This window comes from Silurus meridionalis, chromosome 26, assembly GCF_014805685.1.
Source record: "Silurus meridionalis isolate SWU-2019-XX chromosome 26, ASM1480568v1, whole genome shotgun sequence".
Classification (NCBI taxonomy): domain Eukaryota; kingdom Metazoa; phylum Chordata; class Actinopteri; order Siluriformes; family Siluridae; genus Silurus; species Silurus meridionalis.
This window is the reverse complement of record NC_060909.1, coordinates 5,996,545-6,017,534: the sequence shown is the minus strand read 5'-3', so window position 1 is coordinate 6,017,534 and position 20,990 is coordinate 5,996,545.

Below are 20,990 nucleotides of genomic sequence, written 5' to 3'. Positions count from 1 at the left end.
TGTACATGTGACTTTGTTTTTTATTTTTAACCAATTTGCTAATATTTTGGAGAAAAATAATTTGGAGGAAAATAATGAATTTGGGCAATTTTGCAATAAGGCTGTAACAAGAAAATGTGGAAAAAGTGAAGTGCTGTGAATACTGTGAATACTTAGCGTATGCACCGTATATGTCCGTGTGTGTGTGTGTGTGTGTGTGTGTGTGTAAAATCTCAGATTACTTGTTAATCCAAATATGTATTTCACTTGGGCCAGCTCTCTCTCTCTCTCTCTCTCTCTCTCTCTCTCTCTCAAAGGGGCTAAATTAGAAATTTAATGGCACATTACACCCAAAAATCCTCAGTAATCACTGTTAATGATGACCTAAACCGGGGGCCTCCTAGTGTAAACTAAGCTCTAATGTCATCAGCAGAGGGTAATATATTGGAAATGCCACAACTTGTGCACAACTGACCACTGACTTTCATTATAATCCATTATGCCACAGGGCTTTTGATTAATTTTCAATAACAGTGTGGCTTGAACAGTAGTTCCTATTGTAATTCAAATCACAGCTTTACAGAAACATATACATCCTCAATTTCAAACAACAAGCTGTGTAAAATGTAAATAAAAAGATAATGCAATGATTTGTGGATCTCATTAACCAATATTTTATTCACATTAGAACATAAAAACATACCAGATGTTTAAACTGAGGAAAAGAACCATTTTAAGGGAAGAATAAGGTGATTTTCAATTGAATAGCCGTAACACATCTCAAAAAAGCATCCTCTTTAATTTAACAACAGTCCATATATGGCTGGGACCTGAGGAGACCAGGTGCTGGAGTTTTTTGAGAGGAATGTTGTCCCATTCGTGTCTAATACAGGATTGTAGCTGCTCAACAGTCCTGTGGCTTTTTGTCGTATTTTCCAAATTTTAGTAGCCAGTTCAGTAGTCAGATTTTTATACTATGAAGCCATAGTGTTAGAATAGATGCAGTATGTGGTTTAGCATTGTCCTACTGGAAAAGATGTCTGAATGGAAGCATATGTAGCTTTAAAACCTATATCTCTCTATATCTTTTATTCTTGAAGGTGCCTTTCCTGATGTGCAAGTTGCCCATTCCATAGGCACTAATACACCCCTATACCATCAGGGATGCAGGCTTTTAAACTGAGTGCTTATGACAAGCCAGATAGTCCCTCTCCTCTTTAGTCCAGAGGACCAAATCCAGAGAAGATTGTGGCATTTCTGGATCATGTTCTCATATGGCTTCTTCTTTGCTCAATAGAACTTCAGCCTGAATTATTGGATGACATTGTGGGAGATTTCTCCAGATTTTTGAGCATTTTCAGTCTTTACAATTTGATGCTGAGTAACATTATTCCAAAATTCCAAAATTTGTAGATGCAGTTTTCGCATATTGGTGACTTTACTTCTGGCAGACTATGCCACTAAAATACACCACCAAAATGTTTCACCAGCTGTTTCTTTTTATTAACAATTACTTATCCAGCCTTTTGTTGCTCTGTTTCAACTTGTTATAGCCATCAAATTCAATATTTAAAATTTCTTTTTTAAAATTGTACAGTTCTTCAGTTTAAACATTTGCTATGTTGTCTACGTTCTATTCTGTTCTATAAAATATAGGATTTTCAAATCATTGCATTCTGTATCTACAGTATGTACAGAACATTTTATACACTTTTTAAAATTTCGGTTGCTAAAAACTCAAAAGAGGATAAATTCTTTGAGTTAAAGCTGCTGCATGGTAACAGTAACCATATCTCATATCAGGCAGCATCACATTAAACATTAAATTAGCATACCCCATTATTTTTCTTTGTTTGTTTGGTCGATTGTAAGTCAGCCTTGGCTGTGAAGGTCTTTTATTTAGATTATTTTATCAAGAACAATGCTTTTGTTGAATACAGCACTCACATAAATTCAAAAACTAGATGTTACACTAAAATGGCCACTAGCTTCGCTATTCACATCCTTTAAACATCAACTGCTCTAGAAGTGCAAATGAGATGATGGCTATTAATTTCTACTTTTGTTTCCTTTGGGAAAAAAAATCAAAATGAGTACATTACAGTTGTACCTTCTGGGTTTGTATATAACCACATTTATATAACCTGTTTTTCTGTTTTTAGAAGTCATGTGCATTGTCATCCTATCAGTTCATTTACTTGCTTAATTGTAAATGCATTGCAGATTGGAAAGACTCTGACTCCACCACAAGTTCATTTACCGCACATATCTTTTGTTTAATATTAGTCTATTAAATGTGTTTGAATAGCCCATGGCATTGAATAACCTGAAAGACACGTAGTTCTTCAATGCAGATGGCCTCAATTTTTGAAGCATGAAAGTCTGAGCGCTGATGCTTCCACAAGGAGAATATTCATCTATATATATTTTTTTATACTCATGTATTATTGAAAGACAGCTGACCAGAGTAATGTACAATGGAAATCAACAATGATGGACTCACCGGCTGCTCTATCAGCTCAGGTTGCATATCCAGGTTTGAAAGAATAATATGTGTTGTCTATCCAGGTTCTGGTTTGGTCTGTCTTCTCAATGGGCTTTCTTTCAAAAGCTGAATGAAAAGTGGAAGAATGCCACTCACAGCATTTTCTGCGTGCATTTTGTACGAAGACAAAAGCTAAAAGCTTAAATACTCAGCAGAGTTAAGTGCAACTGCGATGTATTCTTGTCTCAAGGTGAAAGTTAAACAGTCTGCTTTCAAACTGAAATGTTTGCAAAGTCATTAGATTAATGTTCAGAGAGCATGCTGACCACATCGTTTCTGCAACGGGAGAGTAAAAGTCCTAAAATAATAGGCCGAGCAATGACATTAGCACACGTTGGACAGGTGAATACACACTCTGGATGGGCCACTCGCATACACACAACCATTAGTTTTACCATTGGTGGTTAACCTTCTGTTATGTCAGTATTTTGCAAAGAATTACAGCATGTAAAGTTGCTCTCCATCGACGACCCTGAATTGCTGGTGTTGTTTGTTGCAGGGCAGAAGACAGACAGGTACGGTAATAGAAAAGTAGGGTTAATGTAGCTAGCATAGCGCTAATGAGGAAACAAATGCAGTTGGCAGTTTGTCAGACTGACCCTCAGAGGCCATGTGTTACAGCCTCTTGCTGGTGTGAATTTAAACGTCCAGTCAGCAGTTCCAATTATCAGAAATCAAACTCTGGAGATGGCTCAGAGGAGGGTCTGAGGGAGTGAGGGTGAGAGAGAGGGCCAGCTCACAATGGTTGGTAATTAAAAGCCATTTTATCAGTCTTAACTATCTCTGTTCTCTCTTACACCATATTGACAAGCTGTTTAGCTGACTTGAGGCTACATTTGACTTCAGACATATGAGCTGGAGGTATTTAACTTTCTGAAGGCTGAGGAAAGCAAATATAACATACAGAAATAAGACATTATTAGAAAACACGTTCTATAAGTCATAATCCACAACCAAAATCTAATTTACTTTATGGGACAAAATCTTCTGCCACTGAAAAGTACAAAAAATCATAAATTGCTTAAGAAAAAGAAATCCACAGTAACACAGACTTCTTTAAAAACCAAGAGTCTCTGATCTAAATGCTTTAAAAACTAACCGTATACTGTTTGTCCAGTTTGAAACCTCCATAAAACAGTTGAAAACAGTGTTTTCAAAGATCATGGCTAATGCATGCTTGACATTCACTGTCAATAAAGAATCTCTTGCTCACGATTGAACATGTATCGCTGGATTTACAGTGATTATTTACATCTAGTACTACACCAGCTGCTATTTACTCTGATAATTTACATTACTTATACAATGTATAATAAAAAACTTGTTCTATAGCATCCATAAATAATTTTTATGTCTGCAAAAAAATTAGATTATAGTAAGAAGTAATTATAGATTACTGTACTGTGTAAATGTAAATGTCTGTGTGTATATTCTTTTCTGTAAAAACTTTATTTTTATATTTTATTCCGAATTATCCAGTTTAGATCCTGTATCTGTAGCATATACATACATATATATATATATATATATATATATATATATATATATATATATATATATATATATATATATATATATATATGTATACACAAACAACATAAAAATATGTACATAAAAACATAAAAATAAGTACAGAATGTAATATTCCAATACTATAATATACAATAGTATATTAATAGTATTAATATATAGTAATATATTATGTAATTCTGAAAAGGCTCTAATTCCTTTTCACTGTTTTACCTTTTTATTTTTTATTACTTCTGTAATACCCTTAAATAAAGAGCTAAAGCTAAGCTGAAAGCAGAGCTGCACCTGTCATGGAAAAAAATTGTTTGCTGCGTGTACAGCTCCTGAGCTCTGAGCTTTTAAATGCTTGGCTGCTGTATGACTGCTGTAACGTGTCCATGATAAATAGCATTATTATAAGTATATTAAAGTGTCAGAGGAGTCAACGCCCTTAAATGGGGTAATTTACATCATGCTGCCGTTGCCAGTGACCCAGAGCTGTGTGCAAGTGGATAGAGGTGTGTTGCATATAATGCATATAAATATAAAGCCAAACACTGAAAGCAAAGCTTGTTCATTAAATTAAACACTTCTGCCAAGCCAGGCTAATAAGTGATTGAGTCCTGACCGTGCACTGCCACTGAAGTTTAACAACCAATGAAACATGATACTAATGGGTTATAAAACATATATGCACATATTAAAATGTGCACACACACACACACACACACACACACACACACACACACACACACACACACACAATACAAATTGAAATGCGCTATATAATATTGCTGATAGAATGCAAGTAGGAAACTCACAGTATAGTATTTGGGCCGAAATGGGGAGGGAAAGGTGTTTTGGTTCAAACCCTTTATCAAAATTTAGCAAATCACACAGAATGTTCAAAATGCGTAATTCAAACTGATTCCCAAAAGCATCACAGCACAAAAATATAATTCATTGAGGAAGCATCACATTGAACACTCTCTCCCTCTCTCTCCCTCTCTTTCTCTCTCTCTCTCTCTCTCTCTCTCTCTCTTTGGCTTTATGGTCTTTTCAGGTAGTAATAGTCTTTTTTTAATAACAGTGTCAGCTTCCAGACTTTTTCTGCACACAATATCCTACAAAGTAAATAATGAAAATATTTTTTTGTTTGTTTGCTAAGTATATAGGCAATTGAAGCAACACACTGATGCAAAACCTATACATTCATCCATGTCTCGACAAAAATACAGCACAAAAAGCAATCAATAAGCAAAATTACAAAACAGACATAAAAGTGCAGATGGAGGTATCAGAGAGGAAAGGGGCATCCCGATTTAGTGCAATATTGATCCCGAGATGGCTCCACTCTGCTTAGTCCAAAGAGGCGTGTGATGGACAGACTCCAGAGGGACGCTTACCACATCTGTAAGAATCAAACCACATTGTCAGACATAACAAAGGCGACTGACATACGAACCGTGGATCGTACCTGTTTTCTATAGCACTGCATTCTCATTAAAAACCACAGTCGTGCAGCTGAGGCCCCCTCCAAAGCCACAATACAGCGCCAGAGCCCAAGGGCAAACGCCCATGACCTGCCGCTGGCCTCCCAGCTATTATAAAACAAGGTGGCTTTCTGCAACAGGTTTGAATGTAGATCGAGGTTTGAATGGGCATAGAGTTTGTACACGCGTCTGCTGTTTGAGTATCGTCTGTCTGTGGCTTTTTTTTTACCTTGAAGGTTTTTCAGACAGAACGGCCCTCAGCTTTTGTCCGCCCTCATTCTTTTCATGTATTATCCTGATCCCACCATTAAAGCATAGAGATAATATTACATACAACTCTGCCCTAAATAAAGTTGACTGGCTTTATGGAAGATTTTTGCGCCCCAAAGTCAAACATTCAACAACACAATGAGGGAATTTTTTTATTCAGTCCGACGCAGATGGGTACCTTGGTTTATGTGCGCTCTAGTGTAATTACAGGGCAAGAGTTCACCCCATAAGAACCAGCGGTGACTTAAAATGCTTGGCTGTCAACCTCGGAGCTGACCAGCCACACATTTCCGCTGTCACCTCAATTTTGCGTGACCTCTGAGGGCAGAAACAGAGAGGGGAAACATGATGTCGTCAACCGTATTATTTTAAAGGGAGAAACCTATCAAATGTGATTCCGAATGCTGTAAAAGATATGCCGCCATCCGAGAAAACTCTTGATAGAAGTGTCTGTTGAGATCTATTGCATCCAGTGCTGCTCTCTAGTGGTAACGGTAACAGAGTCACAGTTAATGAGCACCAGGTTGTCTTAGTGATCACTTCAGTAAAATTGGTCTACATATGGCAAGTCATATACCAAATATATCACCTATTCCCTAAATCATGGATATATATTTTGGCATAGCAGCCAGAAAATGCTAAATTAACCAAGTGTATTGCCCACGATCTATCTCAAATGCTAGTCAATGAGCTGCAGCATTTCAATAATATTAGCATCAGGAATTATGCTATATCCCGAATGCTTGTGGTCTATATGAAAATAGCATCTGGTGTAATGAACATACTACTGTATGCTACAATGAAAATGATGATAAATTGACCTGGCTAGGTTCCTTTGCTCTGGAGTTTCTGTCAGAATCTTAAAGAAATGCCTCAGCTCACTTACAGAGCCTCTTACAAGGGTTAAATTAATAGACAGAAAGAATAAAAAAACAAACACAACTAGATCTTTACCAGCACAATACAATTACACTCTTAGGACCTGCCAAAATTCCTTGCTTCCGATTATTATCCTGTTGTTAATAAATAATTAAATACTTAATTACTAAGCTGATACTTTATTGGGGAATATTACAGCCCTGTTTTGGGAGGTCAGGGCTTACCAGGACATTTATTGCTATCATTATAAAGTCATTATATCATATGACCACTCATTTACTGTGTCTCAAACATCGTCTAAACTCCTTTTCACGGCGTATTACATAACCTACTAAATTACTGCATATTAAATATGGATTTTGTGTGCAATGGCACTCAATCTAGGAGACAATTGTGTGTGACAAACCAACTGCAGACTGATTTTTTTTTTTTTACATCGCCTCATGAGGAGAACAAGAGTGTGGTTAATAATATACATGCATAATTTAGGTAAAGAGGGAAAGCAAATTAAGCAAATTTCTATGAAATTCTTTAGAAATTTCTAATTTCTATAGCAAAGCATGAATGTTCTCTCTCTCTCTCTCTCTCTCTCTCTCTCTCTCTCTCTCTCTCTCTCTCTCTCTCTCTCTCTCTCTCTGACTTTCTATCTGTTTTCCCTCAGGGATTTCCTGCCATGTTCCCAAATCGTCCAGTGTCTAGAGGTCAGGGGTCAGACTCTAAACGCAGGATTAGTTTATTGACACAATAAGACATGGCACTTTATTTGATGTTCCATCACCCCATTTACCCACCTATCTCCTGTTTGTTTCTCCATCTCACATGGGTCCCATGGGAGGCACAGGGACTGGGCAGTCGGGGTTTCGGTCTCATTTAACCCCAGTAGGTCAGGACTCCAAAGTGGATGACCTATCCATGGTTGTTACTGGTGGTACTATTTTAATTAGAATAAGGGCAATATTTTGATGATGTGCATTTCAGATCTTGGCAGGATGTTGCTGGCTCAGGACACATCTGTAGTGATTATGCTCCTGGAGAGCTGCTTGAAAAGCATTTAACTCATGCTGTATATGAGCATCTGTTCAATGAAACGAGCAGCCTTGCAGCATTGTTAGACCCCCCCTCCCACATTCCCCACAATTCCTCCAACCAATTCAAGCTGTGGTTTTACTCTCCACCAGGTCTTCTCACATACACATTTTTATGCTTTGCATCTCCTAGTTTGTAATGCTTGTCAAAGTCAAATACTGCAAATGGCTGGATTCTAAGAACTGTTTTTATATGATTAGTAATGAAGAACTAATGGTATCATAATGATATGAAAGCACAGCACTCACCCTGAACTGCTCCACACTCTCTTCAGTCCTCAATCACTGCCTAACTGGTAATGCTGAATAAAATGCCTGCCAATTGTTGTAAATGTAAATGTAAATATGAATTCTGAATTTAAGAAATGTTCCTCTTTTGGTTTAGTTCTTGGATCTACAGCGTTTTCAATAAACACGACCAGATTACTTTTAGAAATATTCTTTTGGACCTGTGTGTGTGTGTGTGTGTGTGTGTGTGTGTGTGTGTGTGTGTGTTGTTTAGGGGGTAAATATAAATATTGTATTCATATATAAAAATCACATCATGCTAAATGTTAGTGTATAGTGGCTCTTAAAGTGCAAAAAGTACATTAAATAGTAAATTGTAAAATAAGTATTACAGTGTCAAATCCATAAACAATGCCCCCCAGATGGTTTTGCAAGATGGTAGCATATTTTCCACGGCCTGGTGCTGGGTCAATGGTTGGGGACGTCTATTATTTTAGGCAAACATAGTAACTGAAAGAATGTATCTAAACAAAAAGACAAATTATTAAAAGATAAAAACAAGATATACATCCTTTATTAATATTATTATAAATGAGTAAATTAAATTGTACTGTGTGGCTCAGACTTTTTTTTTAACCTTGAATGTATTTCAAGCTGATGTATTTTACTGCTGTTGTAGCTCAATTGCCTCCTAAGGTATGACGTGTGTGCTTTTCTGTTCACCATGGTTGTATAGCGTGGGTATGTAGCCGTCCTGTTTCCTCAACCCAGTCTATTCTCCTTTGACTCATATTCACAAGGCTTATCCAGTACTGTGTTTTACTAGATTTTTTAGTTTTCACACCATTCTGAATAAAATCCTATTCAATCAGCACTTTCTAAAATGCCACCCAATCTGGCACTAGGAACAATACCACAGTCAAAAGTTTAATTACTTTCCTCATTCCAAAATATTCTTGATGTGAACATTGCACCAACCAACTGCATGAATTTATGCATTGCTTAATAAATGTATGTCAAAAGCCATCATTCGTACTGGACTCCTCCATAGATGGAGCTGGAGAAGCGACGAAGTGAGCGGTAAATTGTTCAATGTGACACGTGATTATCAGATTGTCACGTAGTAGTCTATTGACCATAACAGGACTCTTGGCACATCAGGTGTCTTAACAGCTTCATCGCTTTCTCTTTTACACACACACACACACACACACACACACACACACACACACACACACACACACACACACACACAAAACCGAATCTGTTCTACTCTCTTCTGGAGAGAGTGATGAATGCCTATGCAAGCCGATCAATCAGCAGATCAGTCAGGGGTCAGCTCGCCCTCACCTGATCGATACCACTCTTGTTCCTGCAACGCAAGAATGCCACAGCGACTTTAGCACTTAATTATGTTGTTAATTGCTGTTTTAAGCAGGTCCCTTAGGTTGGTAATTGAGGGTGGCTGGGCCCACGATTCCCAGCACGATGCATTAATTCACAAATTCAATAACTCAAGCTGAGCGTTAAACATCTTTCTATGGCGAGTCCCCTCCTCGACATGAGCCCTTACAGTTAACCTGCACTTACATCAACCGTTAATATTAAAAGCTCGCCCTTAAAAAATACATCATTCTTAATACTTATCAGTCATTTAAGAGCTCTTTCTTTTTAAAAATGTCATGTATTTCATGACTAACATAATTGACATAGGGCATTCGGGTAAATTTCTCCATCGTGTTATTTAGCAGTCAACATTCAGAAGTATTGTTCTGTTTGTGAAAAGCAACCGGGGACCTCCGATAATTCAGTCTCTCCATTATACCAGTGTTATCAACAGTAAATAATCACTAAACCTCCCAGCAGGCTTAGAGAGCCCTTCTCGTGAATTCAGCACTTGATGAAACTTTCAGTAAGTGAAAGCCTTCTGTGTGAACTCCTGGAGTTCAGGTGCTGTAGGGAATTCACGACATTGGAGCTTTTCAATTTTTTATAGCAACCGAGAGGCTTTTAAGAGAGACAGAGCTTTACTACACACACTGCTATATTTGAAGTGATAATTGTTGTAGATACTGAAGATTAAAAAAGGAAGAGTCCTGGGGCTTGAATGCAAATTTGAGAACCACGTTTCAGTTCATATTCCTGTATTGTAGTTGGCAGTGTGTGCGGTCATTTAAATACTCAGATACCATTGGAAGTACCGATAAATCTGAAAGCAGTGTTTTTGGTTGTTACATAATGTGAAAATTGCACATATGCGCAATAGCAGAGAGCAAAACGGCCATTGTGTGCAAGATATGTATAATTGTGGAACGAAAAAGGGTCAGATTTGTTTACAGTATATTTTTTATTAATTTTTTTTATTATTAGCTCCTTAACTTATCTCTCGCTGATATTCTAAAATTATAATTCAGCACAAGAGTTTGCTGCTTCTGATGTTTTCTTACAAATATTTCTCATCACATTGCAGAATATGGTGGACCTCAATTTGACAATCATGACCCAGGGCTTACACTCAATGGTCAAATTTTACAGCATTCAAAGTGCTTTTATAAGTAAAATCAGGGGTCCCTAAATCACAGGGCTGTAGACTGCACAGAAGGAATACAAACTTTTAAATTTTAATTTTATTTTAATTTTATAAATTCAATCTTTTAAATGACCATTTCTACCAATTTCCCTCACTTGTTTTAGTCAAATAAAACTCTGATTCCACATTATGGTGAGTTAAATTACATTTTCATTATAGTTGCAATAATTAAATTAATAATTAAACCATCATGTTATAGTCATATAATATGCACTTTCAATTCAATTCTTCGATTTTAACATTGAGCATCTCAAAGCAGCTTTACAGATATAAAAAGGTTTTAAAATTTTACAAAAGTTTATTGTATAAGTTTATGTATATTGATATATAAGTTTAGTGCCTATAAGTTTATCCCTAATGAGTGAGCCAGTAAGACCTTGGGAGCAACCAGACTCAAAAGAAATCCCGTCATCATCTAGGTGGCACCGAATGTCCATTCAATGGACTTTAATGTTTTTAGTTATGTACGATATTAGTACAACCTTCAGGAACCTTCCTGTGTACTAGTAAAGACATAGATGTCTTTTTTTAATGATCATACATCATTTTTCTTTTTCCCACATCTACAGATAGACTTGATTTCTAAGGAGTGTGATTATCAGCTGTGTGTTACTCTTTTCGATTATGTGAAGTCCAGCAGCCTACAAAGTCCCCAGAGATCTTCTCATGTCAGAGATGTTAAATGCCCTGAGGACAAGACACACACACACACACACACACACTCACTCAATCTCTCATTGCTTTGGGCAGTGTAACAAAACCGCATTCAAACAGTCAGACAAACATGAAGTACACTTCCCACAACCACCCCTCTAAAAACAACATAACACACACACACACACACACACACACACACACACACACACACACACACACACCCAGACACACACACACACACACACACACACACAGACACACACACACACACACAGACACGCACACACAACCTCCTTTCGACATTGCAAAAAAAAAATTCGAATCCAGGAGAATATATTTCCTGTGTGCTGCTTGATGAATTTTCTGAGTTTGCCCTCCTGCAGAGATTTTAGTTTCAGACAACAATTAACTAATATGCACACAGGCTGCTGAATAGCAGGGGCCTCTTGGCCAGACCGGGGAGAGCCCTTTAGGAGCATGGGGACAAGGGCTGGGGCTACAGCTGTGGTCGACACCATTAACCGAAGCTGTAACATTGCACAAACCACACACAAGCCTGCCCACACACACAGACACCCACACACATATTCAGTATATGCCATTAAACAGAAGCCGTAACATTAGGCCAAAGCCACCATGATGGGCCGACTGAGCCAGATGGAGAGGAAATGAGTTCATTGTAACGATGTCGAGTTGCCAGCAGTGGCCAGTTGATTTTTTTTGCCTAACCTGTTAAACAAGCGACTGACTTTCGATACGCTGGCTATTTAGTTTTGAAGGTATAATAATGCGATCTGTGTACATTTTGGCCTATGGAGTTCATTTTAAGGTTTTCACAAGACTTTTACTATCACAAACACTTGATGGACAGCGGTGGTGAACGATACGGCATACGATCAAAGCGAAGTGAGGAAAAGTCCAAAGCAGGCCACGTAGTCTAAAAAGAAACAAAGCAAACAAATAGTCCCAATGACACTGAGCAATAACCCCTGCTCCTGCCATCATGTGAGCAGGCTTGCCATTGATTAAAACAGCAAGGTGTGCAATAAAGCGCAGGCAAAGTGCTGTCTCCATATGGCCTCAGACCCTGAGGCTGTAGGCAAGCGATCAAGCCTCTCTTCCCCCTGTTCTCTGCTCTTCTCTTCTCGGCTCCCCAGATGGTGGAAACACAATTTAAAAGACCGCCGCAATGGGTCCCTGGCAGCGGCTCAACCGTTTACTCCAGTAATTAACAGCGCCGATACCACAACACCTTTGGGTGGATACTAACTGTGTCACCCCTTGAATTAGGGAAAGCTAATAGCTTTAAGGTTTAGCCGGGAGTCCGGTACTTCAGGATGGGTGGCCGCTGCCGTTTTGGACAGCGAAATTAAAAAGGTGGAAAAACAATACGCTCATGGAACATGATGATGATCACCCCGTAATTAGTTTACAAAAAGCTTCCCATCTAGTGGCGGATCGCAGCAATTATCACATGACAGAAAATCAAAGGCTACTTTGTAAGCGTTAGAAAAATTTACATTTTCTGGCCCGAGGCTGTATGTACTGATTACAAACATATTAAATCAATGCATTGCTAACTGCTAGCACAAATAGGCTGCCGGGTGAAGAGCCTGTAATTGCGGGCAAACCAAGGACTGGCTGTGCTTGTCAAAATGCAGAGAGGATTAAATAGGAGCAGAATTATGGCTCCTGCTCTTGGCCAAAGTATAGACCTAGCACATTATTATCTATTGTCAACTGTAAAAGGGCTTTCCTTGGAGGCCCAACACACCACTGGCCTACAGATCAAAGCATGGTCTTCACTAATTACACTGTAATTATGGCTTCAGCCCATTCAAATCATCCGAAAGCAGGAAATAACCTGTGAGAGGTTTTTAATATCATGCTTTTGTAAAGATCTGGAATTATTCGTCAGTGATTTTTTTATTGTTCTTCGTGCGCATTTAGCTTCACAAATTCACTTGATGTTTCCACTTCTATCACACTTTCGCATCATACACAAGCATTGAAAGCTCAGACAGTGCTCGCGATCTCCCCACATCTTTAGTGTTAAACAAAAAAAATCTTTGGGAACACAGCCATTTACAGCACATCTGTATTTATGTCGCCCTACAAACCCTTCTGTCATGCAGTAAAACCATCCAAGAGGAGGCTAAATAAAAATAGTGAGGAGGAGCAAAAAAAATATCCTATGTCTGCACTTTTGTTGTTGTTGTTGTTGTTGTTGATGAACCTGCAGCCATAATGAAATCCCTAAAAATAATGCAGAGTGTGCTGAATAAGACATGATACATGACGTGTGTGTGTGTGTGTGTGTGTGTGTGTGTGTGTGTGTGTGTGTGTGTGGGGGCAAGAACAAGCAAAGACAAACAATAAAACAAAATGCTGGTTTTAGACTATAAATATGTATTTTACATCGCAATATGACATATATTTGCTCATTTATATTTTTTTTGTTCATTTTGATCTGAAGTGGAATAAATAAACTTTCTCAATTCTGAAATAAATAAATAAAAGTAAGAGAATTTGCTGCATGAGCTGAATTGAATTGCAGTACTACAGCAGCGCCTCCTGCAGGACAGTAATGGAACCGAAAATGTGTCTAAACATTGCATTGCATTGCATTGCATTACATTACATTATATTGCATTACCGCCCTTACCCAAAGCAACTGAGAATGATCTAATTTATGTAACTGAGCTCTTGGGGTTTAAGGGCCTAGTTTAAAGGCCCAAAAGTGCCAGCTTGATTGTGGTGGGATTAAAACTCACAACCTTCCAAGGAGAAGTCCATCATCGTAACCAATGAGTGACCACTTTTCTAAACACGTGAAGTGAAGTTTCCCATGTTATCATTAACATCCCATAATTGTTTGATCATAAGGACCAATTCATGACAGGTAATTAATAAACCAGATATGTTCTGACCAGACTATAATCTTCCATGAAACCGAATGTACAGTTTAAAAATGAGATGCACAGCATTTAGGTCTCCAAGAGAAACCCATGGTCTCCACAGGATTCTACACAGTTAAAGGTTGTGGGTGGTACAAAGTGGATGTTTACACCATTTCTTACTTAAATGAGGTGAAGCCTAGGCAATTTTTCCTTGCGTATTCAAAACCCGAATCATGAAAGAGTTCCATGATGAGGTCAGACTCTTCTCACTGCTCACCAAATTACAAAGACTGTATGTATGAATATCTTATAGAAATACTGTTGTCATACAGAAATTGCATTCTCTTCTTCTAAAGGCATGCATTCATTGGTGGCTAGATTTTCTCCAGGGATCAAACCTATAAAGCTATACAGTATGTACTGCTTTTGTTAACTAAATAACTGATGCACAACATTCCACTATGGAGACTCCACTGACCAGTCCTGGTTATGCCCAGTGCATAGTATCATTTGATGGAATTTTGATCAGGAAATCAACAGTCACAAAGTATAGGGGTTTCATCTCCTTGTCCTAGAGAAGACACATTACACAATTAAAGGGGTCTCAATTCACCATCAGTCATGAGTCTGTTACTCAGGGCATATTTACCAAGTGATTCTCACTGAATTACAGTGTGTATATATATATATATATATATATATATATATATATATATATATATATATATATACCAGACAAATATACTTAAGTACAGTAACGAAGTATTTGTACTTCATTACTTCTCATCTCTGATGTGAAAAAATGTGTGCATGTGTTTGTGTGTGGTGTTCTGAGGTTAACTAATGTCCCATTTAGGTTGTATTCCACCAACAGTTATAGGAGAGCTGTCTCCTACACACGTGCACACACATCTGTGGAACGGTCCAGTCTGTTGGAAAGCGTATTACTTGACTAGAGAATGACACCAATCAGTGTTATTGAAATTCCTACAGGATCAGCCTAAGCCTTTAAAAGCTCATGGTTTGAAATGAAGTGATCAGAGATAGCATTAATACGACATGACTTCATCAGGATCCCGGGGAGCTTCTCTATCTCTCTCTCCCCAGGTGACCTGGAGTACTTTAGATGCTGCGTGTAAAATATACAGACACACACATAGGCATGTGGACCCCTCTCTGCAGGTGAGCCGGCTTTCCAATCTCTGTCAGCTGCATTTGTGAACAGAGACAGTCGTATAAAAACATCAGTGCATGACTAATAAATGCATATACACACACACAGACACACACATTCAGATTCCTATCTGGGCTCTGAGAGAGGAAGCAAGGGGAGAAGCCATGGCACGAAGAGCGCACATGTAATTAAATAATTAAATTAGCACTAATTAACATTTGGGTGATGACTTTTACAGCTTGTAATAGGAGAGTGGGAAAAAAAAACCTGTGAGTCAACTTCCTAATGATTCCTGTGTGCGCTGCATCTCTTTGCCTCAGTTGCCCTAAGTGCAGATAAAGCAACCATCTGCTGGTAATTAGATCTAAATAATATCAGACGCCGTAGCTAATCACGTTGACTGCACATTTAATTAAAACTGCAATGGAATTTTTTTTGTTGCCTCATTCCGTCCATTACGTATACCTTCTGGAAAGATCACAATCTCTCATCGGGTAGAAAACACTGCATTCATCATGTGCGATGGTCATAAAGACCGGAAAAGACGGCTTTACCCCCAAAAAAATTATACACACTTTAAAACCTCAATGTAGCCAACACTGATCTTTTATAGCTCATTTCCGTTAAATGAGAGTAGATGCTGGCTTGTAACAGCGGCCCACTATGGCACTGAGGCTGGCCATAATGGCTTTTTATTTGCTTAATCTCCAAATTAAATGGTGTTTGAAGCTGAAGGCCCGCTCTTTTCTCCTATGCTATTATCACCGTCATCATGAACGCATTTTCCTGCCGAGACCAATTTGAATAAGACGAGCAGGCCGTCTCCAGGCTGTGATATGTGTGTGTAATGAAGAGAGTCATAGAATGAATGAGAGAGAGAGAGAGAGAGAGAGAGAGAGAGAGAGAGAGAGAGAGCTCTAATAATGGGTGTTGGGTAATGGCCCTCCTGGAAGACCTGAAGTGTTTCTAGTTGGTTCCCAGCTGCCAGAGATGTATGAAAACATGGATCATTGACAGATGGGTGGATACACTTATAAAGACATCACACACACGCACACAAGCAAATCGAAACGCAAATCTGTGTCCTGGCTTTTGTTCACCCTCGGTTCAACACCTAAAATTATATCAATCAAATCAGCTACAAGCGTTTCAGATAATTTCCTCTTTTCAATTCAATTAGTCCCCAAGATGGTGTGACTACTAGGGGGATTTTTCTGGATTTAATTAACCATAAATGAACATCTCTGGGAGACACATACTCACATCTACAGACTGCACTGGAACATCAGTGTTGGAAAAAGAGAATTGACGTAAAGGGTGAATCTGAATTAAAGCCATTTACTGTTTTAATATTCTATATTTTCTCATTATATTTTATTTTCTCATAATTTATTTTTATAATCACTTTTTCTGAGCAACCGATCAGGTTTTTCAATGCAAAAAATGTTCAATGCAAGTTGTATTCTGTAACTGTTTGTCACAAATGAAGATCTTGAATCATGAAAATTGAATCTTGAATATACATTGAAATATACCATGAAATATATAAACAAACAAACAAACAAACAAATAAATAAATAAATAGCTTGCTAGTGGATGCTTTAAAAATGCTGATAAAATTTCAAATAAATTCTATACAACAAATATTTTTCTACAAACAAAAAACCCAAGCAAAAAAATATTTTTTGCATTTCCAGATTAAATCTATAGTATGGAAGAACGGGAGCTTCAGAATGTTTTTCTCCCTGCATGCTAAAATGTAAAATATTAAAAGAAAAAAATGCACCATGTTGGCTTTATGACTCGTAAATAAAATATTATTCTGTGAATAATTTATTGGCACAAATCTTAGGGACCGATGTCTTAGTATTATGGACAGGGACTGCATTTCCTGCACCTCAATAAACGGTCATGTGACTCTTTGGTCACCTGTTTCACATCTTACAAGGTTCACAGCATTTTTTCCTTTCTTTTGTATTCATCTATCTACGATTGTTGTCATGCTTCATGTTCCATGTTTCTTGTCATTACATGACACTATGCTAATGCTGTGACAATTTTATTTGATCGTCTTCTCAAAATGGTCTATGTGAATTATCCCTTTTTTTAGTTCCTAATATTTGACCAAAGGAACAAAAGCTTACAGTTCAGTGGGTCCCCTGAAATCCTAAACTGTTTGTGTGGAGTTTTCCTTTTTCTGTCCATGTGGACTTTCTCAAGGTTCTCCAGAGAAATAAATAAATAAATATCTTCTTTATTAATTTCATGAGTTTATTGGGTGTGGAATTTCACATGGACTCTCTGTGTGGTTGTCTTCAGGTTCTCTGGTTTTTCCAACCTCCAGAAATTTGAATGTAGGTGGATTGGCTATGATAACTTGCCCCAAGGTGTAAATGAATGTGCAAATGTGTGTGTGTCTGTGCATGGTGCCTTGATGGACAGGTGTTCCCAGAATTGCCTCCAAACCCACCATGGCCTTAAACAGGATAAATCATTGATTAAAATGAGAACTTACAAAAATGCAACTTATACAAAGCATCAATACTGTTTGTTAGTGATGTGTTAGTTTGGTGTCTCATCTACAAATTTGCTCAGCTGTATAAATGAGTTTTGTCTGTTTTTGTCTGAGCCTCTTTTGTGCCAGATGGAAAACCATCTTTAGGACTTCTTTAAAAGAATTTTTCCAAAGGAACAACCTTTTTTGTGCACACTTTCAGCCAGAAATCAGAACACAAAGTGATTAAAATGTTATTAAAGTGTAAAAACTTTTTGGTGCAAAACAGACAGACAGAGAGCGACAGAGACGGAGAGAGTGTGAAGCGGTGGAAGCCGGTGGGCTGTGACCACCTCTGCCGTGCTACAGTACTGTTCTGCAGACGCTGACGCCAGTAGTGCCACTGCGCCTGCTGCTGGTGCTCGTCTAAACATGCTGGCAGTGCCAGTTCTACTCTTCTCCGTGTGTTTCTGCTCTGCTTCAGACATCTGCCTGCCAAGACAAACTCTTACAGTACATTCAAGAGCTTCTTACTATTCATAGCATTGAAACTCTTCCCTGATGTAATTGTTGAAATTGGCACTTCAAGGCCACGTGGAAACAAATCTTTTTCAATCGTTATTTAAGAGCAATTACAAACACACACTAAAACAAAAAACACTAATATAATCCTCCTTTATTTGTTGAGGAGGATTTTCGTTTATGTGAATAACTTTCTGCAGATTTACATGTAATTTTATTATCTTTTTACATTAATATGTGGAAGAATTTAATTAAAATGAAAGTTGTTTAAGGTGCTAATACGCTCAAGATTTTTAGGGTAGCTAAAATGAACTTACCTGACAGGAATTCTCAAAAAAAAAAAAAAAAAAAGGCAATATTGTTCTAACATAATATATAATACTTTTACTTTCATGTTTATAAATTCTTTACCGTTATTCTCTAACCATAAATATCTATGAATCCTAAGTTTGTCTGACTGAATTTAACCATTTATATCAGGGGTCACCAACTTTTTGAAACTGAGAGCTACTTCTTGGGTACCGATTAATGTGAAGGGCTACCAATTTGATACACACAGTTTTCAGTTTGATCTGAAATAACATATTTGCTCAATTTACCTTTTATTATATGTTATTATTAATAATTAGTGATATTCATCTATGTGAAGACAGTGATCATGTTAATGATTTCGCATAATAATTATCAACAATGATTTAACAAAGTAGGAAACAACTATTTATAGAAAAGGCCCGTGGGCTACTATGTGGTCCTTGCGGGCTACCTGGTGCCTGCGGGCACCACGTTGGTGACCCCTGATTTATATCCTTGACAGTAAAGGATAGCTTGCTAGCTAGCCTTCATGACAGAATTCATTTTGTTAAGTAATTTTGTAAGCTATTTATAAATAATTATATACTTTATAACTGCTAAGAGAACCATAAAAAAGCTAACATGAACAAACTTGATGACTTCTAAAATTATTTCAACTTATATGCATATATACTTTAAGTTAATATAACCAAGTTAGTTAGAATTTTTTATTTTTTTACATTTTAATTGTTTAACCAATGCAGAATTTGCTATCTTATATTTTAATTCAATAGGGTCAATCTTTTTAATTTGTAGAATTTTTTTAATCTTAAAGTTAAGATTTTGTGAAACAGCAGGCTAACACAAGCTTACATGCCAGGATTCTAAAATCACATATATGAATATCCATAATTTACATTATTCTGGCGAGACTGCTGAGCTAACTTGGCATAAATAGTCCGGAATTACTTAAACTGATTTCCATAATTTACACTGTAGATTCTAGCTAGCTAATAATGCTAGTTGCTAGTTATTTAAAACCATTTCTAAAAGGAATATCTATAAATATACAACTCAAACGATAGGCACACTGTGGCTTACTTCAACTAAGCTGACAGAATTTCTACAAAAAAAAAAGTGTTCAAAACATTTATTAAAACAGTTTGCACTTTGCTAGCTGAGGTAACTACCTAAAAAAGCTCCTATAACCTTTTGATTAATGAATCTGTAAAAAACTGGTTGCCTTTACAGAAACATTCAGCTAGACGCTGTCCAATAAGTCTATCATAATATTACTTTACTTGTTAAAACTGCTGTCCTGAGCTGATAATCAACTGCAGATTACATCAATATGTCAATATGACAGTATGTCATATCGCAAACTTGGTCATATTACACAGTATGACAGTAAAACCTGCAGCAGAACCTGTGAGCTCCATTAACTGCCAGTGTCTGTACCACTGCTCCTTAGGCTTTGCTGTTACACAACCAGCATGATGCACTACTGCTAAACAAAAAGAAACAAACAGTTTCTGTACTTCTAATACCAGTTTGAATAGGCTTTGAAATAACTTGTATGTATGTATATATATATATATATATATATATATATATATATATATATATATATATATATATATATATATATATATATATGTACACACACACACACACACACACACACACATCCCAGAAGGAAGCCCCTTCTGAAGTTGGCTTTCTAAAGTTTACTGAAGACAACCTGTTGAAAAGCATGAATTACTAGAACCATGTCCTGTGATCTAATAAGATAAACATGTTTGGCTCATATGGTGTCCTACAGTCAAACATGGTGGTGGCAGCATCATGGTCTGGGGCTGAATGAGTGCTGCTGGTACTGGGGAGCTGCGGTTCATTGAGGGAAACATGGATTCCAACATGTTCTGTGAAATTCTGAAGCAGTACATGATGCCTTTTCTTTAAAAGCTGAGCTGAATGGCAGTTTTTCAACATGAAAACGACCCCAAACATGCCGCCAAGATGACAACCGCCTTGCTGAGGAAGCTGAAGGTGATGGAGTGGCCAAGTATGTCTCCAGACCTGAACCTTATTTACCACCTGTGGGGCATCCTTAAAAAGAAGGTGGAGAGGCACCAAGTTTTTAACATCCAGCAGCTTCATGATGTCATTATGGAGGAGTAAAAGAGGATCCCAGCAACAACCTGTGCAGCTCTGGTGAATTACATACCCAGGTGACTTAAGGTAGTGCTAAATATTAATGGTGCTCACACAAAAGATTGACACTTTGAACACAGGTTTGACATGTTCACTTAGGGTGTACTCACTTTTGTTGCCAGTTATTTAGACAATAATGGCTGTATGTTGAGTTAATTGT